The sequence below is a fragment of the Pleurodeles waltl genome, chromosome 2_2, assembly GCF_031143425.1.
Source record: "Pleurodeles waltl isolate 20211129_DDA chromosome 2_2, aPleWal1.hap1.20221129, whole genome shotgun sequence".
Lineage (NCBI taxonomy): Eukaryota > Metazoa > Chordata > Amphibia > Caudata > Salamandridae > Pleurodeles > Pleurodeles waltl.
The window spans coordinates 112,732,159-112,747,261 of record NC_090439.1 but is presented as its reverse complement, the minus strand read 5'-3'; the positions used below and the strand labels follow the sequence as shown (position 1 = coordinate 112,747,261).

Sequence of the window (15,103 nt, the reverse complement as noted above, 5' to 3'; positions counted from 1 at the left end):
TTTTATAAAGCGCTCTTGAATTAACCCAAATGCTAAATTTGTGGCATTGGTAAAACATGCACACCTTAAAATAAAAGTAAAGTGCAGATGTTGAACTTTAACACTCATTTACCTGTGTATGTGCTATCGACTTAAAACCTGAGGGAATAGAGTTCAAGTCTTGGTGTCGGCTCAACATCCTGTGATTCTGGTCAAATCAATTAATCTCCCAGTTGCACACGATTCAGCGCCTTGGGATCCTCACGGGTAATTTGCCGTGCTTTACAAATCCTGGATTTATTTATTCTTTATACATATTATGTCACAAGATGTATTGACCATTACTTTTTCCGTCAGGGAATGTGTACTTTAGAAGGAACTTGGATTGCTATGCTAATGCTAGGGTAATTAAATAATACTCTTCCGCTACTTTGGCTCAGAATAAGTCATTCAAAATGTGTTACTACTGTACCCAGATTAACTGACATGGCTACTAAATATATTTTAACAATCACATTTTACACTCTTTAAGTCTGTGGCAGTTTTCCTATAGCACTTGGAGCTGGACTGACTGCTTTAGTGCCAAGGTAACTGTCCTACTACTCCTTATTGACCTTCCCCTGTCTGATTTAGTCACCCAAAGCAGGCTGGACTAGCTGAACACAACTCTTTAACTGTTTCAAAAGTTTGCAGTCACCACTGGCTGTTCGAATTTTACAGTTAAAAACTGAGATTTGCGGTTTACATACAACTCTGTAGCGTGACAGGAACCAGGTTGATTTAATTCGTTTTTTGCTGTGAGGTCGCACAGTCTTACCATATATTTCACCGTAATTCCTCACAGTGGCCTCTCCAGGCACCTGATTCAAAAGATTCCTAGACCTAAGAAAGAACAGATGTCTGGACATATTGGCTGTGACTTTAGAGGAGCTTCTATGTCCTGGACCTGCTCCTTCTTGTACTCAGGACAAAGTGTTGAACACTGGGACTTACAGCTGTTCTCTAGTTCAAGCTACAGGGATTGAACAAGCTACGGAGGACAGTAGCAGCTGGACCTGGAGTGGCCAGCTACTGTTGGCCTCTTACCTGACCCCCTGTGAGTGTCTCTCCTGAAGCCATTGGGGACTTTAGAATTGTACTCCTGTGGTTAATTGGAACATAAAGGACTAAGTCCGAAGATAATCTTTGATTGGAGTGATCCTGGTTGGTGTATCTTGGCACTATTGCTACTTAATGATTTAAACAATCATATCTCCAGTTTCTCTAATTGGACTTTTGTCATTTTGTTTGTTCAGTTATAACCTATTTTGTGATTCGGTTTGGCAGTTTTATTGTTTTGCTTTTCAACGTTATTAGTGTTTTGCTACTGCATAAATACTGTATGCATTGCCCTAAGTTAAGCCTGTTTGGTCTGTGGAGTAACTTCCAAGGCTTTGAAATTGGGTTAACTAAGTGCCTTTGAGGGCTCACCCTCATAAAGGTTGTGATTATTCCTAGAGGTTGATAGACATCCCTTATAACAATACAATGTCTTACATCAGAAAATTAATTTAAGGTCAGACATGGGTAAAACTGTCATGTAGCAAGCATAAGAAGATAAGTTCATATTCATGTGCATCTTTGTTGCTTAGGTTAGGGCAGTGATTCTAAAAAATTTTTAATGCCACGCCCCCCCAGTGGGGAAAATAAAATCATCGGGTTCCCCTCAGAATTTTTCACAATTGTTCTATTAAGTTGGCAATGGTTAAACATTTCTAGACTTATTTAAACATTGCAGTTAAGTTCTGATACCTTTTTTGAAAATGCAATAAATGTGTTCTGCTTTAAAATATCTGCATAATGCCTTGTTTGGACAGATCCTGGCACCCCCACCCCTTCTTGGGATCACTTGAGGCCCATCCCATAATTTGAAGACTCCTGGGTTAGGGTAATTCAGAAGAATATTCATGTTAAAATAATTCCTGTTAAGTTCAGTACTGCCGTAGAGAAACAGGTAAATTTTGCTCTGCAGCCCATAGTGACATATTTGCTGAGGTATGTTTGGTGTGGGTTGTTTAGGTCACTGCTGAAAAACCAGCCGCCTTCTTTCAGTTATGTATCTTTGGGCACGAGTAATTATTTGTTGTGACTTTTGTCTTGCTATCTTTTACAACTTCCTTAAAACTCATTATCTGATAGACTTCTAGCTGCAGATTCCTTACCTTTGAACTCCCTGGCATCCGCTTCGAATCCGGATTTTTTTTTGCTGAGCAATACACTGCATGCATTGTCGGGTTGCGTCATTCGGATCAGTGTGCATCGTCCGGCTCCATGTGGCTTAGTCAGCAATGTTGGAGCGGTCTGTGAGGTCCTGGTCACCTCTAAAGGTGCCACCCCGGCGCATGTATGTCGGTTCTTTTCTTTCCGCGCCGGTTAAGTGCTGGTCCGGGATCGAGCTACCCTTTACCTTTTTTTGGTAAGCCTTTTTTTCAACATTTTGTCAGAGATTTTTGTAGTCTTTGCGAAGAACACATCATCTAGGAAGACTGGGTTCAAGTCGTGTGGCGACTGTCGTGGTGCCATGTCGGTGACGGACCCCCATCAGGTATGTCTCTGGGACTCAGTCCTGCTCTGGCCATGGCTCCGAAAGCTTTGAGGGAGTGGTCCCTAAAGCTCATGGCTGCCCGGCAGTCGCCTTCGGTTGGTGTGACTCCTCGGAGGGTCACCCTCCTACTCAAGGAGGAGGTTGCAGGGCCGCTCCAGGAGCCCTGAGTACCCTTCATCCCACTCGACGTCCTCTGGGTGCTCGGGGAAGAGGCACAAGAAGAAGTCCAAGTGGACTTAGACTTTTCTATGCCCGTTGGCCGACGAGGCGTCTCGGGATCGTCGACGTTCTGAGCACGGTTCCACTGAGCTGTTGCCAGGGCCGACTTCGCGTCTCCTCCCCTTTGCGGGAGCCGGAGCAACCCATGCTCAAATAAGAGTTTTACAAAGCCATGTGCCTTGTTTTTGAGAGGCTGACCCCGGGGGTGGGTCTTAGGATCCCTTGGGGTCAGCAGGGGCCCCAACGGGTTCGAAGATGGCGGTTTCGGCCTCAACACCGTTGGGGATCCCCAGGATTAGATATCTGATCCAGACCAGCGCTGGTTTCTCAGTCTGCCTCTTCCGGCGCTGGGCCAGACGTCAACTCTCCCTCCACCATTGGCACCCATTGGTGGTGGAAGCCGCATACTCATTCCTGATGAGCCAGGATGACGTCGTACAATGTAGATTCCAACTTCATCAGCACCGATTAGGTCCAAATCAGTGCCTGAGGCTTAGTTTGAACAGCCAGGCACAGGTGAAGAGTGGGAGGGGTCTGTGGACCCTTTAGAATATGGTTTGGAGCAGGACTGACATGAGGATCTAGGGGAAGCCAGTGGACTGGATACTTCTCCGGATGCTGGCATGCTCTCACCTCCTTCTTTTGCTACAGAGGAGGGAGCATCGTATTCCATGGTGGTGCGTAGGGCAGCTGAGGTCTTGGACCTAGAGTACAGTGCCAGTCAAAACTAACCTTCTGACATGAATGCTTCAGCCGGAGGTTGCTACATCGGAGCCGATGTTACCCTTCAGTGAAGCTCTTACAGATGTCCTACTGGGGACTTAGTCCAAACCAGAACAGGGGCTCCTGTGAATAGGACAATAGGCCCCCGCCATCGACCAGCTCCTAATGACCCTAGTTTCCTCACCTAACACCCCACCCAGAAAGCTTGGTTGTCCAAGCCTCCACTTGCTGTTTTGCCTTCCCTACCGCTTCACCGGATAGGGAATCCAAGAGGCTGGACCAAATTGGGAAGATGTTTTCTTCTCCAGCCTGGCATTGAGGTAGGTAAACACCTCTTGCCTATTGGCCAGTTTTTCCCATACTTATAGGGATACAGTGGCACAAGTGCTACCCCAGAGGGTGTACGTGACACACTCACCGAGCTGGATAGGTTGGGGGATGCTGCAGAGATTACCATCTGGTGTGGCTTGGACACAACAGACTCGCTGGGCAGGGCGATTTCTCAGACAGTGGCCCTCCTTCACCACACCTGGCTGCGTACTACTGGCTTCTCGGGGATGTCCAGGCAAATTTGATGGACATGCTTTTCTATGGCCCACGTCTTATGGTGAGAAGGCAGAGTCTGCGCTTGAGCAGTTCAAGGACTCTTGAGCCACAGCCAGATCCTTGGGCATTTCAGCACCCGTTCGCCAGCAGTCTGCCTATCGCCCCTTTTGAGGCTTCCGGAGGGGAGTGGTACCACGCCAGCATCAGGTTAGCCACAGTCCTTTGGCTTCACAGCATCCAGTGCGAGGATGCGGTCATGGTACCTTCAGACCCAGAGGGTCTAGTCAGAGGTCGGCCAAGCCCTCCTAGTATGGTTCTGCAAGTTGCACGTCCAGTTGGGGGATTCAGTTTCATCTCCCTCACTGGCGGTCCATAAATACAGACAAATGAAGCTTGCATATCATACAGAAGGGCTATCACCCTCCCATTCCAGTCTTTACCTCTGTCTACCCCTCCAGTGAAAAAACGGCTGATGGAGGATCATTTGATCTTGCTCCACGAGGAAGTTGCGGCTCTCTTGGCCAAGGGAGCCATAGAAAGGGCCCCAATGTCAGAAGTAGTCAGTGGTTGTTATCCCCACTACTTTCTGATTCCAAAATGAATAAGGGTCTTCACCCTATTTTGGATTTAAGAGACGTTAAGCTCTTCCTCAAAAAGGAGAAATTCAGAATGCTCACTGTTGCTTTGGTCTTGTTTGCCCTAGACAAAGGAGACTGGATCGTAGTGTTGGACTTGCAGGATTCATGTCTTTACATCCCCATCCTGCCGCCCACAGGTGTTACTTGTGGTTCAAGGTGGGCCACGAGCACTTTCAGGTTACTACGCTTCCCTTTGGTTCTCCCCAGTGCCCCTCTGGTGTTAACCAAGCTGATGGCGGTGGTGGCAGCTTATCTGCACGGGTTAGGGATTTCAGTCTTCTCCCTGCCTCAATGACTGGCTGTTGAAGGCTCCTACGCCTCAGGATCTTGTCACCCACCTTCAGACTACGTGGACCTCCTGCATTCGCTGGGGTTTACTGTAAACATGCCAAAGTCACACCTGACTCCCTATCAGAAGCTCCCTTTCATCAGAGATCTTCTGGACACAGTGCAGTTTCGGGTTTTTCCTCCAGAGAACCGAGTCCAGGATATTCAGGTTATGATACCGATGTTTCGGGCTCTATCCTGGATTTTGGTAGGACCGACTCGGAGGCTGTTGGGACTCATGGCAGGGTAGGTGGGGTTGTACCCCCTTACACAAAGCTTTCAAAGTGTTCCTCCCCTCCTCTGTGAAGTAGTTCCACAATTCTGCCCCCCAGTTCTTCTCAGGGACCCATTTCATGTGGATGGATGCCTCATATCCCTGAAACCACCTCTGAATGTCGTCTCCCTTCTTGTCTTCTTTTGCTACGTTCCAGGCAATGTGCACATTTCTGTCCGGCTGCACTGAAGTATTGCTACCACATCATGCCTGGATCCGCTCCTCACATCCAGCTCTTTTACTTTGAGCTCATGGTCCAAAAGCATCTTCTTTTCCTCCATGGCTCGGTGCTCCCTCCGAGCCTCCATTTTTAATCTCTTCAACTCAATCTGGTGCCTACTGGCTTCTCTCCTGTCCTCCAGCTCCTCTGGAGTCAAGCCTTTAGATCCACCACTGCTGCTGGCCAAGGAGTACCTCCATTGACCCCCCCCGAGCCAACCCCCCCCCCCCCCCCACCCAGCAGCTCCTGCACCCTCAGCACATCTTTCCTAGGATGTGTCCAGACTCCCCATTTGGATCCTCAGACTGCCCTCTGGCAGCTCTGGTGGCTACCCAGGCCCACAGCACCTTCTGTAATGCTTTCTATTTGATGACACCTCTTACCTGGACTTTGAGGTTTTTGCAAACTTCCTTCAGTTCCTTCACGGTATAGGTTTACAACTTATCTCCCTCAAAAGCCAAATCATGGGATGCAACTGAAGATGCTTTTGAGTGAGACATGATGTTGTTGGAGTTGACTTGAACTCAAGATCAAAAATAGATCAAAAGAGAGAATAAAATCAAAAACAAAAATCTGTATGTGGCACATAATGGTCTGCGATATGGTAGTGGAGTATACCAAACACTGTGGGTCAAGTGCAAATGCAAGCCCTATCCTCACGGTTGACAACCAGTGTTGACAGTCAGTGTGCACCTTGTCCAAGTAGGGACCCTCACTCTAGTCAGGATAAAGGAGATACCTGCTCAGACAACCTCTGTTCACCCCCTTGGTAGCTTGGCACGAGCAATCGGGCTTATCTCAGAAGCAATGTGTAAAGCATTTGCACATAACACACAGTAACACAGTGAAAACACTACAAAAGGACACCACACCAGTTTTAGAAAAATAGGCAATATTTATCTATATAAAAGACAAAATACTCTAGAAATCCAACATATAGTAATAAATATATGAATTCTGCTGAATTTAATTAAAAAGACAGTTCCTTTAGAACGATGGCTCCACCTGGGGCTATCACAGCGTCTTGATCAACAAAACCAACAGTTCAGGCCAGCTGTGGCGTTGCCGGCCAGCTGCGGTGTCGAAGACCCACAAAGAGTACCTTTGAAACTGCAGGGCATCGTGATCCTTGTGATGAGATCCAGAGAGCGCTGTCACTAGCGCTGCGATGTCGGTGTGGGGATAATCGGGCCCTTGAAGTCACATGTGTTGCAGATCAACTTGAGGCTGATTAAGTCAGAAGCGCTGACCTGGATGCCGTTGGGGCTGCATTGCGAAGAGGTATGCTGCAATGTGCAGTGCCCACAGGTCACGGTGCAGGTAGTGGTTCGGTGACTGCATCCCCAGCAGCTTCGGTGAGACCAGTGCTGCGATGTGAAGCAGGGCAGTGCAACATGTGGTGTTACCAGGTCACAGTGCAGGCAGTGTATCGTTGCGGAAGCGCTGTCGTCGGCAGGCCCAGGCCGGCGGTGCGGGAAGGGATGGTTGGTCGTGACCCTCACGAGTGGTGTCCACAGACTACAGTGCTGGCAGGGATGCTGACACTGGTGTCGATGGTGCTGGCGTCGGTGGACCAGGGCTGCGGTACGGGACAGTGCTTTGTGTACTTCACGAGTGATGTTCACAGGCCACGGTGCAGGCAGAGGTGCTGGTGTCAGCTGGAGTGTTGTCGTCTGGAATGCCTGGGCTGTGGTGTGAGCAAGACTAAGCCAGAGTGCGGGGGCCCACAGATTGCTGCGCGAGCAGCGGCTCGGTGAAGTCGTCCAATGACTGCGTCGGTGAGACCAGGGTCGTGGTGTGAAGTGTGGCTCTGTGCGGCGTTGGCAGGTCACAGTGCAGGCCTGCGGCGTCACTGTGGGTTTTCCTCTTGAACAGCACACAACACTCCATTACCAGTGCTACAGGTGAAGGAAACTGAAGTCTTTGGTGTCCCTGAGACTTCCAACAGGAGGCAAGCTCTACTCCAAGCCCTTGGAGAACTTTCTCAAGCAGGATACACAACAAAGTTCACCCTTTGCACTCTTGAGGCAGAGGCAGCAACTGCAGGCCAATTCAACAAAGCAACACAGTAAAGGGACAGTACTCCTCCTCCAGCTCTTCATCTGTTCTAATTGGCAGAGGTTCCTCTTTATTCCAGACGATCATAAGTCTGGGGTTTTGGGTCCAATACTTATACCCCTATCTGCCTTTGAAGTTGGCAAACTTCAAAGCAAAGTCTCAAGTGTTTGTAAGATCCTTCCTTGGCCAGGCCAGCCCCAGGCACACACCAGGGGGTTGGAGACTTCATTGTGTGAGGGCAGGCACCGTCCTTTCAGGTGTGAGTGACCGCTCCTCCCGTCCCTCCTAGCTCAGATGACTCATCAGGATATGCAGGCTACTCCCCAGCTCCCTTTGTGTTGCTGTCTAGAGGAGAGGTGTAAACAACCCACCTTTTAAACTGACCCAGACAGGGAATCCACAAACAGGCAAAGAATGGTTTAAGCAAGAAAATGCCTACTTTCAAAAAGTGGCATTTTCAAACTAACAATGAAAAAAACAGCTTCACTAAAAGATGTATTTTTAAATTGTGAGTTCAGAGACCCCAAACTCCATATTTCTATCTGCCCTCAAAGGGAACCTGTGCTTTAAAGTTAATTAAAGGCAGCCCCCATGTTAGCCTATGAGAGAGATAGGCCTTGCCACAGTGAAATGCTAATTTGGCAGTATTTCACTGCTAGGGCATGTACTGGTGTGTTTTACATGTCCTATCTTCTGAATACACTGCACCCTGCCCCTGGGGCTACCTAGGGACTACCTTAGGGGTGCCTTACATGTAGTAAAAGGGAAGGTTTGGGCCTGGCAAGTGGGTACACTTGCCAAGTCAAACTGGCAGTTTAAAACTGCCCACACAGAAACCGCAGTGGCAGGTCTGTGCCATGTTTATTGGGGTACTAAAGTGGATGGCACGACCAGTGCTGCAGGCCCACTAGTAGCATTTGATTCACAGGCCCTGGGTACCTCCAGTGCACTGTACTAGGGGTTTACCAGTAAATCAAATATGCCAATCAAGAATCAACCAATCACCAATACAAATTACATAGGGAGCATTTGCACTTTAGCACTGATCAGCAGTGGTAAAGTGCGCAGAGACAGTAAACCAGCACAAACAGAGTACAGTATACCATAAAAACAGGAGGTCAGAAGGCAGAAAGTCTGGGGAGACAAACCAAAAAGCTGCCAGGTCTAACAGAACCACTCAAGAAGATGTTGAGAGAGAAATATAGCTGGGGTCCTGTATAAGAAGTATTTTTTTCTAATTCAAAGCTATTTTAACCTAAGTTCCTGCATTAAAAACGTAAGTCAGCAGTCACAAATGTCATCATTTTTAATGCAAATGCTGTAGGACTACGTGCAGGTTTGTGTCAGCGCATTGGTAATACTGAATATACTATTGCATTAAGGATTTTGTCCGAAACAGGAAAAACTGTAGCACCACTGAGAAATAGAAGATCTTGTTTGTGCGTGGGCTGTAAACAAGTTTAAAACATCTGTATAGGGGACGCAGTTTATGCTGTGCAATGATCATAAATCTCTAATGTACATATTTGGTGACAAAGGCACTTCCTCAGCTTCTTCAAGACAAAAAAATATTTTCAAAATTAACAGAATATAATTTTTAGGTTAGATACATACCAAGAGGTGTCACCTTTGTCACGGACCCAGTCGATGCCCACATCAGTCCCAAAAACAAAACCTCACCCTGTTGCCTTAGAGGATTTCCTACTATCTCCTTGATTTGGTACCTGTACAGGCTGATGGTGGAAGCCATTTTCAGTTCTGACTTTGATATGATTCAGAGGCTTGAACAGGTTCTTCAACGACGAGGTCTATGAGATCTGGTGTATGAAACAAGGTAATGTGTTGGTTGCTCGTGTCTCATCTTCCTCAACAAAAAAGTACACCGTTGCTGGAAGGCGCTTTATCCACCAAAATGCTAGTAGCTAGATTCATTACCTGAAGTTGAAATAGATTCGCTCTGTGACCTCAACTACCTCAGGATTCATAAGTTCAAGAAGTGGACATTAGCTCACTGTTTGGTATCCTTGGGCACTTTCATATTCCTTCCTCAAGTTGCATAGACATTTTGGGTTTTTCCCCTGTTTGTTGTAGGGTCAGAGCTTCCAGTTCACTGTCATGTCCCTACCTTTGAGCCCCCTCTGGAGTTTTCACAGAAATGGTGTTGCAGCACATATTTGTAGGTTGGGAGTACATTTATTCCCATCCCTCTGACTGCTAAAGGCAGTTTCATCTCATCTGGTTTTGGACCACTTGGAAACAGGTTCATTGCTGTTTCCCCCTGCAGTTTTCTGTAAATAAGCCCAAAAACATATTCATCCCTAAGCAGAGGTTTCTCCTTGTAGGGGCTTTCCTGAACATTGAGGCTTTAAATGCTTCTTAATCTTTAAAGCAAGCTTGGGTCATTCAGGTTACGATCCTAATGATTCAGACTCCTGCTATGGTTCTGGCATGGATGGGTCCTACTAATCTTTGTTGCTCTTCCTTGTGTGTTCTTGTGCATCGTGCTGATTGGCACATTTGGGTTCTGCACTGGAACCTTTGCCTTTAGTAGGCCCAAAACTAGGGATGTCTGGGATAACATCTGCATATCTGAAACCTTTGAACCCCTCTCAGAGCCTCTCTACTGTGTTATTTGCACATTAGTGCAGAGGTAATGTGTGGTAAAATTGGACTTGTCAAATGCTATCAATGCGTACCATAACTGGGATACCATATTCTGCTGCTGAACGCAGGTGTAGGAGATCGGGCTATTAGTTCTGTGGCCAGCACAAATAATACTTCCTCAGTGGGAGCCAAACACCCCATTGTAGTGCTTGTCTCTCACAGCGTAGTGAGGCAGAGCAGTCTAAGGCCTGCTCAAGGGAGGTGGTGTGGGCTAGGAATCACCAATCATTGGTACACTGCAATAACACTCAGTAAATGATTTTCCAGTCACTACTTTTTCTTCAGAAAAGGATAAGTGTATTTGAGATTTTTTTTTTTAAATATATTTATATATATTATTTTTAATGGCATGTGTAGCTGCAGATACACATGCTATGCACAGGTCCTGCCATCGAGTGTTAGGCTCGGAGTGTTACAAGTTGTTTTTCTTCGAAGAAGTCTTTTCGAGTCACGGGACCGAGTGACTCCTCCTTTTCGGCTCCATTGCGATCGGGCATAGACTCCATCTTAGATTGTTTTCTTTCCACCATCGGGTTCGGACGTGTTCCTCTTCACTCTGGTTGTTCAAGTCGGAAAAATCTTACAAACCCTCTAAATTTGTTGGTATTGTTTTCGATTGTATATCATCACATCATTGACACCTCGGTACCGGCGGATACAGATCTTTAATTACCCTTTGGGGCACCCGCGCCCAACTTGGGCCTGGTCGGCCCGACCAAAAGTATTGTCGAAGCCTACCCCGTTTAGATTCTGCCCTTGGTGCCACGCCAAGTATCCCTACACAGATCAACACCTGGTTTGCAACCTGTGTTTATCTCCGGATCATCGAAAGGATACCTGCGAAGCCTGTAGATCCTTTCGCTCGAAAAAGACTTTAAGGGACCGATAATTAGAGATGGCATCCAGAAGCACTGAACGCCTCAATGCAGAAGAGGAAGAGATGATCCACACCGCCGTCTCCGTCTGGGGGTCCGATTCCTAACAAGAGTCTGACATCAACCGACCAATAACAGCGGGCCGTCACGTGAGATTGCTTGCCCCGACCCAAACCAAGCCCAAATACAAGGCCTCGGGGACGCCACTGCCGCAAGGCCATGGCTCCATCCGTAAAAAAGCTACCGGTGACCAAGCAACATCTTCAGCACTGGAAAAAGGCCACGCCAACAACAAAGCCTTCGGACTCGAGCCGAGGCACAGGCTCCGAAATGATAAGGCACCGACCCATCAAGTCGAAACCCTGAAAGTCGCTTTCGGAACCGAAGCCAACAAGTACTCCAGGCCCATTGGTGCCAAAAAAAACCTGCTTCGGAGCCGAAAAAGCATACCTACACAGAGGAGCATGGACTTTCAAAACAATTACAAGAAAACCATAGATTTGATGAGGAATTTGCACAAATGTAGGATGTCGATGAAAAACAGGCAAGGATACAAATCCACAAAGACATTGGCAAGATCCTCACAGCACCTCCTCTGAGAACAAAAAGGAAACTGGCCTTCCATGGACGTTTGGAAACTGACCAGCCAACGACTAAAGTGCCCAAAACAAGAGCGAAATCTCTGCCTCCCCAGTTTTCTCCTCAACAGTCTCCTCCTCATTCTCCTCAACTAACTGTCTCCCGGCCTGCTACACCCACTGCAGTCTCCATTACACTATGCAGTCACACCATGACACGGATCCATGGGATCTCTATGATGACCCAGTCTCAGACAATCGTCCAGAGTGCTAGCCATCACCACCTGAGGATAGCACCTCATATACACAGGTTCTAGCTAGGGCAGCGGCATTTCACAATGTGACCATGCACACCGAACCTCTGGAGGACGACTTCTTGTTCAACACATTGTCCTCAACTCACGCCACATACCAAAGTCTACCTATGCTTCCCGGTATGCTCAAACATGCGCAGCAAATATTCCAGGAGCCAGTTAAGGGAAGGGCTATAACTCCAAGGGTAGAGAAAAAAATATAAGCCACCACCCTCAGACCCCATTTTTATCACACAACAGCTTCCCCCAGATTCCGTAGTGGTCAGCGCAGCAAGGAAAAGGGCTAACTCACTGTCCTCTGGAGATGCACCCCCTCCATATAAAGAATGCAAGAAATTTGATGCTGCAGAGAAAAGGGTGGCGTCACAGGCAGCCAATCAGTGGCGTACAGCTAATTCGCAGGCCCTACTAGCCAGGTACGACAGGGCTCACTGGGATGAGATGAAGGACATTATTCAGTATCTCCCCAAGGACCAACAGAAGAGAGCCCAGCAGGTAGTAGAGGAGGGACAGGCAATTACAATCAATCAAATAAGATTGGCGCTAGACTCCGCAGATACAGCAGCAAGAACTATTAATACGGCTGTCACCATTAGGTGACATGCATGGCTCAGGTCATCAGGATTTAAACCTGAAATCCAGCAGGCTGTCCTCAACATGCCTTTTAATCAACAGCAATTAATCGGCACACAGGTTGACACAGCCATAGACAAAATGAAAAAAGACGCTGACACTGCCAAAGCGATGGGTGCGCTTTATTCATCCCAATATAGAGGCTCATTTCAAAAGCCTCAATATAGGGGAGGCTTCAGACCCCAACCATCTGAGCCATCTACCTCACAAGCCAAGCCCTCTTACCAGACACAATGCAGAGAGGGGGGGTTTCGGGGATCCTACAGAGGACAATTCCCCAGATCTAGAGGAAAATACCAATCCTCAAAACAACCCACTAGCAACAAACAGTGACTTTACCACCACCTTCCCTCACCACACTTCCCCTGTGGGAGGAAGACTGCAAAAGTTCCATGACCACTGGTTACCCATCACAACAGACAACTGGTTACTATCCATTATGGTTACTGCATAGAATTCACACACATTCCTCCAGACAGTCCCCCAAAAGTGCACAAACTTCCATCTCAACACATTTTGATGTTACAAACAGAATTACAGGCACTATTACTAAAACAAGCCAAAGAACTTGTGCCGCATCATGAAAAAGGGACAGGAGTTTACTCCCTGTACTTCTTTATTCCCAAAAAAGACCAAACATTAAGACCAATATTAGATCTCGGGACTATCAACCTTTTACATCCGATCAGAACACTTTCACTTGGTAGCACTACAAGATGTAGTCCCACTGCTACAACAAAAAGATTTTATGGCAGATGCGTATTTTCACATACCCATCCATCCAGCTCACAGAAAATATCTCAGATTTGTTATACAGGGAAAACACTACCAGTTCAAAGTCTTCCCATATCTCTGATTGGCTAATAAAAGCCAACACTCAAAAACAGTGCCAACATCACACACGTTGTGTAATAAACACCCTACACGCACTAGGGTTCTCAAATTACCAAAAGTCACATCTACAACCAGCACAAATTCAGCAGTACTTAGGGGCCACATTAAATACCCAAAAAGCACTTGCAAGCCCAAGTCCACTAAGAGTGCAATCGTTCCACACCATATTGCCAAAAATCCAGCCAAACCAACACTACACTGTCCGATTTGTCATGAAACTTTTGGGTATTATGGCATCATGCATAGCCATTGTCCCAAACGCAAGATTACACATGCGGCCCTTACAACAGAGCCTCGCAAAACAATGGTCGCAGGCACACGGTCATATCCAAGATCTAGTGTTGATAGACCGCCAAACACACATTTCGCTTCAATGGTGGAATTCCACAAATTTAAACACAGGGCGGCCATTTCAAGACCCTGTGCCTCACGCCATTCTTACAACAGATGCATCAATGATTGGATGGGGGGCACACCTCAACAACCACAATATTCAGGGGCAATGGGACAACAAACAAAAACAATTTCACATAAATCACTTAGAACTGCTAGCAGTGTCCCTAGCACTAAGAGCCTTTCAACCTCTTCTTGCTCACCAACACATTCTTGTCAGAACAGGCAATATGACAACAATGTACTACCTAAACAAACAGGGAGGAACCCACTCATCACAACTTTGCCTTCTAGCACAAAAGATTTGGCATTGGGCAATTCACAACAACATACACCTGGTAGCTCAATACATTCCAGGAATTCACAATCAATTAGCAGACTACCTCAGTCGAGATCACCAACAAACCCACAAGTGGGAAATTCACCCCCAAGTACTTCACAAATACTTTCGTCAGTGGGGGACACCAGACATAGACCTGCTCGCCACCAACCACAATGCAAAATGGCGAAACTTCGCATCCAGGTACCCACACCCTCAATCCAAGGGCAATGCTCTATGGATCAACTGGTCAGGGATATTTGCTTAAGCTTTTCTCCCTTTCCCGCTCATTCAATTTCTGGTCGACAAACTGCATCAAAACAAACTCAAACTCATACTTACAGCGCCAACGTGGGCACGTCAGCCACGGTACACCACATTGCTAGACCTGTCAGTAGTACCACACATCAAACTCCCAAACAGACCAGACCTGTTGACACAAAACAAACAGATCAGACGCCCCAATCCAGCAATGCTCAGTCTGGCTCCTGAAATCCCAGAGTTTGGATATCTAAATCTTCCACCAGAATGTATGGAAGTGATTAAACAGGCAAGAAAACCTACCACCAGACAGTGTTATGCAAACAAATGGAAAAGATTTATTTTCTACTGACAAGCAAAACACATAACATCCTTCGACGCAACCATACAAGACATTGTGGGTTATTTACTCCACCTACAAAAAGCTAATTTAGCTTTTTCATCCATTAAGATACATCTCAGAGCAATTTCTGCTTATTTGTAAAATAAACAAACCAAATCTCTATTTAGAGTGCCTGTCATCAAACCGTTCATTGAGGGTCTAAAACGAATCATACCTCCAAGAACGCCCCACATGGAATCTTAACATTGTACTCACACGACT

At 46.8% G+C, this 15,103-nt stretch overlaps 1 protein-coding gene across 1 annotated transcript in view; it reads left to right on the top strand.

Annotated features, from left to right (window-relative positions):
• Positions 1 to 15,103, top strand: part of ZCCHC2 (zinc finger CCHC-type containing 2) — a 362,663-nt gene that overhangs the window by 50,944 nt on the left and 296,616 nt on the right. The gene's annotated exons all lie outside the window — the stretch shown is intronic.